The 7,937-nt window shown below is 41.5% G+C and overlaps 1 non-coding gene across 1 annotated transcript; it reads left to right on the forward strand.

Annotated features, from left to right (window-relative positions):
* Positions 1–7,457: 7,457 nt before the first annotated feature.
* Positions 7,458–7,588, forward strand: LOC122216758. Its single transcript, XR_006201100.1, has one exon. It is a non-coding gene; the product is annotated as a small nucleolar RNA SNORA27 (small nucleolar RNA).
* Positions 7,589–7,937: the final 349 nt, after the last annotated feature.

The raw sequence follows: 7,937 nt of genomic DNA on the forward strand, positions 1-7,937 counted from the left end.
AGGGTGTATTGGATCCCAACGGCCCTAATATGCTGGAACAAGACAGAATAACATACCATCCACACTTTCACGCTCTTTTGGTACATAATGTCCTCAATAATTAAGGGCTCTCCTAGACTATAGATAAGCAGTGATTAATCCAGCAAGATTAATCCAAAGAACATTTTATCAGGCACATTTTTTTTTAAATACTGTGGTTGCCTTTGGTAACCTACAGATGATCACAACAAATGGTGGTCTAGAAGGAGTCGCAGCCTTGTAATAAATATTTTCAATTGGACATAATAAAGATATTGGGTAGTATCTAATTAAGCCTTTAATATCACTCAAGGGCTGTAAATATATTAAAGCATTTCATCAACTGTATGGAATAGGTGCCTGTGGTTATCCGCATTTTACTGATGAGGAGACTGAAGCTCCAAGAATTTGGGTAATTTGCTCACGAATATTCTACTGGTGATGCCACTCTGGTGTGATAGTTCTCTGGGGAAACTGGGAAGGTGTAGTGTATCATACTGGGACAGAGAGGGCAAATTATGGCGATTATTTCACACCCTGCATTTTCCTCTACGTATTATTTGGTAACCACCAAAGCCATGACCCCATCTCCACCTCTCGTGAGCTCCACTTACCATGTCCAACGTCCACTGCTCATCTGCACCCACGGGGCCAAAGGCACCGAGAAGTCAACACATCCCAACATCAACTAATTACCCTTTCCTCTAAATCTCTCTTTTCTCTCCCACTTTCTGGAAAAGTGGAAGACTTGGCTTTTTCCTTAAAAAGGAAAAAAAGAGACAACCAGCTATGGCTGTCTCCAGCCTGAAAATAAAGAGATCATAGGCTACAGCATCAAGAAAAGACATTCCCTTTCTTCCAATAAAGATAAATTTCCAATTTCCAATTGAAGTCAAATGACCACACATGTGTTTATTCATTTCAGGTCTGTTTGGCCTTGAGGGTAAAACTAAGTCTCTCTCTCTCTCTCTCTCTCTCTTTTTTTTTTTTTTTTTTACTATATCCATGTACCTAGTACAGTACCTTTAAATACTTAACAAATATTGTGGGACCAGTAAATGAATCCCTACATTGGATTCTGTACATTGTACAACAATCCCTACATTGTTGATTCTTCATAAAGCTGATGTAACACCTACCGTGTGCCAAGGGTTCTCTTGGTCTTGTGAATGCAGAGCCACAGAAGACAACAACTTATGCTTAAGAAGCTGATAGTTTTGGAAAGCCGTAGGGGTCTTTTAAAATCACAGATCAAGCTTCTTGTCTGGCTGCAACTCTCCAGTGGCTCCCCATGTTCAGGAAGGGTAACATCGGAACTGGAGCATGGTCTGCAAGGTGCTCCCAGCCCGTGGTCGGTGCTTCCCACCTCATGGCACCTTCCTTGTTGTTGAAAATGTACAAGCTCCATTGGCCTGTTGATCTTTGTCTGCCGTGAACCTGCTAAGCTCATTTCCCTCTTAGACCTTTGCATCAGCCGCTTCCCTGAATTCCCCTTTCCTGATCTTCCCCTGCCTCCATCCTTTGGCCATTCATTTACCAGCCTTAATGACCGCTCCTTGAAGAAGCCTTCCCAGATGATCCAACTAAAGTGGATGATTCTGTCTCATACCATCCCGTGTTGATTCCTCATGTAGTGCTCCCGGATATCTAATACGTCGTTTGTTTATAAGTTTATAATCTATCTCCCCTGTTAGCTTCTATGCTGTAATAAAAGTGACATTCTCTGACTTGTTCTCCATTGCATCCCATTATCAGAGGAGGACGAGATGCATTGTGGATGCCCAATAAATATGAGATTAAGAATTGAATTACTGACTAAAATCAACCTCCAAGCCAAGGTGCTGGGCATGGCGTTCCCTTCTCATTCTGTAGCAGCCTGAAGTCTGTTTGTTTTAATTTTCAAGAATCTATGATGTTTTCCGATCTCTCTGGTACTTGATGGTTTTGTTGCATCGGGTTCAAACTGTTTGTGGAAGTGCTGTTTGTAATGTTCAGAAATTAGAAGGGCTTTGTCATCAGTAAGGACTGGGTAAATGAACTGCCTCACCCCCATAAAATAGAAAACTGTGCCATCATTAAAATGCTCATGGATGCCTTTATTTATTGACATGAAAAGCTAGTCACATAGATTATTGACCAAAACATGTATAAAATATTAGTTCATTGAAATTGTGTGCTTTCAGAAAGTTCTTCAGTGAAATATTAGTGGTCGTTTTCTCAAGGTTGTGGGACTTTAGGTAATTTAGAAATATTATTTATAGGAGCCCCTGGGTGGCTCAGTCAGTTAAGCGTCCGACTTCGGCTCAGGTCATGATCTCATGACTTGTGGGTTCAAGTTGTGCATCGGGCTCTGTGCTGACAGCTCAGAGCCTGGAGCCTGCTTCAGATTCTGTGTCTCCCTCTCTCTCTGCCCCTCCCCTGCTTAGCTCTCTCTCTCTCTCTCTGAAACATAAGTAAAAAATAATCATTTATAATTTTTCTGTAGATTAGTATGCTTATAATAATTATATAAGATTTCCCTTGATGGAAGGACATTTTTAAAAGTTTTTTTCCATTTTTTTAAATTTATTTTTTAATAAAGTAAGAAAGCGATATTTGGAACAAAAAAAAACAGAGACAAACAAGAATATGATTTATTGTTCTTGGAGCTTTCTCACAGATCCCTATTTCCCACAGGGTGAAATCTGAACAACTCAGTGTGGCCTCAAGATCCTTCTCCGTGGTACCATCTTCTATAGGCTGGCTTTCCAACAAGGCACCCGCTAAGATTCTAAACCCAGGCACACCTCTCCTTTTGCAGTTTTCTAAGACGGCCTTGCTCGGCCATGACCTCATTTCCGTAGCTGCTCCCTTTGACGACAGTACCCTTCTCCACCTTGCTATCAGGAACACATCTGTGTATCTTTGCACCTGTGGACTCAGTGCCACACTCCCTTCCCTCTGAGACCTTCTTTTCTTTCTTTTTTTTTTAAATGCTTATTATTATTTATTTTTGAGAGAGAGCAAGAGGGATAGAGTGGGGGAGAGTGGGGGAGGAGCAGAGAAAGAGGAGACCCAGAATCCGAAGCAGGCTCCAGGCTCCGAGCTGTCGGCACGGAGCCCGAAGCGGGGCTCGAGCCCGACGCGGGGCTCGAACCCGCAAACCGTGAGATCATGACCTGAGCTGAAGTTGGACGCTCCACCGACTGAGCCACCCAGGATCTGGGAGACCTCTCTTTAAACCTTGCACGTGGCTGTGTCAAAGCCCTCCTTCTCTCTTCCGCCTACATCCTGGTATCTGCTTGTTCACATTCATGTCCTGTCTAATAGCTGGCTCTGTGTCCTGGTAATTAACACATGCCTAATAATTGTGGGAAACAGTCTTGTTCTTAATTCGTCACCACCCTGCAAATACTAGCATTGCCTCCAATTGACAGTATGGAAGGAACATTGAAGAGGGTTTCCCAATTTCACACAGTCAGTCATTCGGTGGGAGTGCCAGGATTCCAATCCAGCCAGTTCTGTTCCAGATTATTTGAGCTTAACCATGACATGCGGCTGCCACCCACCTGCCGTAGCACAAGACACGTTATGGGCCTTTATTTAGACTTAAGGAATGGCCAATGCCACAGAGGTATCCATTTTCTCACTGGGATGAATCTCCATCCTAAATACAAGAAATAAACCTCAACACTTACGTGTCCTCGCCTTTTTGTGGTTTAAGATACTCATCTTATACTACGATTCTTTTTTTTTTTTTTTAATGTTTATTTTTGAGAGAGAGACAGAACACGAGGCGGGAAGGCAGAGAGAGAGAGGGAGAGACAGAATCTGAAGTAGGCTCTGACACGGGGCTCGAACTCATGAACCACAAGGTCATGACCTGAGTCAAAGTCAGATGCTCAATCGACTGAGCCACCCAGGCGCCCCATAATTCTTAAAGTTTTCTCTGAAGTAAAACCTTTTGAAGATGCGCCTTCAAGAATATGTCTCACGGTAGAAGGCCCCAATCCTGACGCCTTGTTTCTATTTGACATTTTAGTTAGTCCCTTAGAAGTACACAGAGGTACAGTATAGTCTGTTACTAGAAATTTAAAAATAAAATTTGGTAACTGATAGTACAGAATGGTGTTTCTCTGTTGCATGCAGTACTTAAGAGCATAGAGCTCTGGACTCCACATTCTCCTTTCACCTCTTACTGTGGACCCTTGAGTAAGTTCCTTTTCTTTTCTATTCTCCTCTGCCCCATGAAAAAAACATGCTATACTACCTTCCCCACAGGGTTATTTTTAGGATGCAATGCAATAATGCAGGGGAAATGATTAGCATGGTCCGGAGCATAAGTGCTCACTCAAGCATCAAATCCAAAAATTAGCTATGGCTGTCACTATTTTCTACTCTAGGGACCATATCACACTGGGAAGAATAGAGGCCAGGTAAGACACTCAAAGCTTGAGGTCCTGAAGGAAATGTACCTTCCTTACTAATCTGCAGACATATCATACAAGACCAACAAATCCGGTAACTGCTAACATTTACCTCTTCCCAGACTATATTCCCCTGTATTTTTTTCTAAAGGTTTGCTGCCTCCCTTTTGCCTATTTTTTTCTTTCCAGTAACACTTTTCTCTAATGCTAGCTTGCATCGACCCTAGCCCTAACAGGTGAGGGGCGGACAGGTAAGCACTCTGTCCCAGGGCAAGGGGAAGGGATAGGGATCCACATCTATAACTTTCTCTTCCACCACCCTCCCTCTTGGACCACAACCAAGTGGATCCTGGTACTGTTCCCAGCCTAGCAGGGTCCCAGAGTGGGAGCCTAAAGTGTGTACATCCTGAATATGCAGACTTGTCTGGAAATGCCTGGAGGGTTAGCCTGACAAGCAGGATGTTCGCCAAGGAGTCTCGTGGGTGGGATTCCAACCTATGATTATCTTCCTACCTGGCCATCGCCCTGTTAGAGCAACTGTTCTGTTGCAGCTCTTAGCTTGCCTGTTGGTTCTTCCCTAAATCCTCAATTCACTGAGGCCTTCCAGGATGCCTGCCTTATTAATATTCATCCAGCACCCCAACAGAGAGCCTGACCCACAGAACACACGCACTAATCATGTGTGGAAAAATGAGTGAGTGAATGAGTGAATGAATGAATGACAAAGAGCTCAAAAGCTCATGAGTTTGACCCAAGGAAGATAGTTTTCTATATACAGGGGAGGCCATTTTGAATCGAACATAGCATGGTGAGTCGTTCAAGTGGAATTTGGCTACCCCTGCCCCTAGGAAGTGGTAACGATACACTGTAAGAAAACGACTTTAAGTGAGACAAATTCCCACCAATCTCCGTAAGCGAGGATAACACCGAATGTCCTAGCTTTAGGTCTGTTTCCCAGGAGCATATAATGAGAGGGCCTGGATAATTTCTTTCACTAGTGCTTGAACACTTGAGGATATTGGAGAACAGAAATAAGGAGAAGCTACAAACGTTCTGGAAGCTGTCAAAGAGGGAGACATCCCTGAAATGACCTGGGAATCCCCACGACTAGAGACTGAATAAGAATCCACAGGAAGGGTCACTGGAGAAGGGAGATGTTTCTGTGATAAAAAGGAGTGTTAACAGTACCAGCTCTGCCCTGCACTTATTCTGTGGCTTTGGGCATGAAAAGCTCCATTTTTTCATCACTAACGTGGAAGTTTTAATGGCATCCACGTTGGACATTATTGTAAGATTAAGTTACATAATATATGCACAGTGTTCTGCATGGTTGATAATTCCAGTTGTGATAGTTTAGGAAGCATGATGAAGTGGAGGGTGATGATGAGGAGAAGAATGATAGATGATGAAGTCACGTTGCAAAGCTTATCAGAAATACTGCATTCTGATCAGGGTAGGGAAGTCTTAGTGAGTTTTCCCAATTCTGGCATATGGCTAAGGAGCCAGAGAAAGAATGTTTTATAACCAGTCTGACAATCCAAAGGTATTTAAGACGATTGTGGTCAGGACAAAAAAATCAAGGATTGCAATTTTGAGGACTTACCCAGATGTATTTAGCAAGTGTCCATCTGGACATCAGCCAGTTTCTACTCCTGCTATTAGAGCCAATTCATCCTTTGTGAGCAATGTACCAGATAGTTCGCTGGTGTGAGACAACTCTGCGTCCTCACATATTTTTGTTTTTTTTCTCTAGCATGGGTGATACGAATGAGTTCCTCTAAAAGTCTGAGCAAGAGTTAAGTCTTGGAAAGTTGTTCAATACAGCAAGACATTAAAAGGCAGTTTTCTGTGAAGGTAGAGCTTTCTGTGAAGGTAGATTCAGTGAATATTCCCAAGAGTTTACTTGTATAATGGGAACCTAGAGAGTCCATGAGTCTCCGAAGAGCTGGTCCTTATTTATAGAAAAGGAGTTTCAAATCTTTCTAGAAAAGACTGGGTGCTTGCATGTATGGGAACACATGTATAGTGCCGACTCCAGAATGTCAGCAGAGAAGTGTGACCATACGGGAGGACAAAATAGAGACATAATCCACATTCTTATGAAAACCATGCCCTAAGGAAAATTAAACCAGTCCGAGGAAGACTTCCTTGAAATTCAGCAGGAGAAAACTCTTGAAACATAGCTGGCTAGATGACTATTCATTCTTTAGGTGTATCAGGTGTAGCGTACAAGTTTGTGTGTTCGTATCACGTTAATAAAGCCTTCTCCCTCCTTATTTATTTTGTCTATATGATGTGTCTAGTTGAGAGTAATGTATATATTCCAAACAAAACATTTCCTTTGAATTTCTAAAAGATTAATTTACATATTTATTTAATACTCAGTCATTGAGACTAGCAAAGAATATTAGTTATTTGTTCGTAACGGGATCTAACTGCAAGTAAGTTCACTCTTGTCCTCTTTGTATATTTTTTCCGCCCGGGAGTCTACTCTGTCCGATATTAATACTGACACATCTATGTTGTACTTATTTGCACTTTCCTGATACACATTTTCCAAATACTGTGTTTACATCTTATGAGACATTGGAAAAAAATTGTTTTTTCCAGGAGGTGTGTTTTTGTTTCTCACCTGAACCGGTGGTTTCTAAATATTGTGGTTTTACAATCATTTACAGTTATCATCATAAAAGATAAATTCCCACTTCCTTCTGCGATCTTATGTTTTCTGTATCTCATGCTTTCCTACCATTTTCCTCTATTTCCTGTCTTTTGCTAGTTGAACTCTGATTTCTTTAATCTCCTACAGTAATTTGGGAGGAATCATCCTGTTTTTTTGTTTCTACAAAATTTTGCAAAATAACATACTTGATCTGATATTCCTCTAATTATCAAGGTCAAGAAGAAACAATAGCCTTTGACTCCATCCTATTTTAGTCAAGAAATTTAGCACATTTTATTTTTTCGTCCCTTCTCCCGTTTCCCGGCATTTCGCAGTGTAATATGTGATTCTAGACAACTGTTATTATTTCTAAAATATTTTATATTTTGAGTTAGAAAATCCCCCTTCTTCAAATTAAAAAAAAAAGTGGGGCAAAGGAAATATCCTTTTAAAACTCAAGCATACTGGGTGTTTGCCTTGTATCCTGTCAGAGGAAACAAATTGAAAAAGAAAAGAAAAAAAAAGAAAATCCCCCTTCTTGTTTCTTTTAGAAACATTCTTCACACTGTCTCTCTCTCTCCCAAAAATAAATAAACATTAAAAAATTAAAAATAAATAAATAAATGAATGAATGAATAAATAAATAAAAAGGGGCACCTGGGTGGCTCAGTTGGCTAGGCATCCGACTTTGGCTCAGGTCGTGATCTCACGTTCTTGGCCTTGTTCTCATTAGTTTCCACTTTAAATGTTCTCATTCAGTTTGCTTTTCCGTGGTCTTGCAGGGTGTTCTGATGTGGCAGTTCCTTAAATGCGATGGCCCCGGGTCCCTCTGTTCTGTGCCTTTTCCCTCC

Source organism: Panthera leo, chromosome A3, assembly GCF_018350215.1.
Source record: "Panthera leo isolate Ple1 chromosome A3, P.leo_Ple1_pat1.1, whole genome shotgun sequence".
Taxonomy (NCBI): domain Eukaryota; kingdom Metazoa; phylum Chordata; class Mammalia; order Carnivora; family Felidae; genus Panthera; species Panthera leo.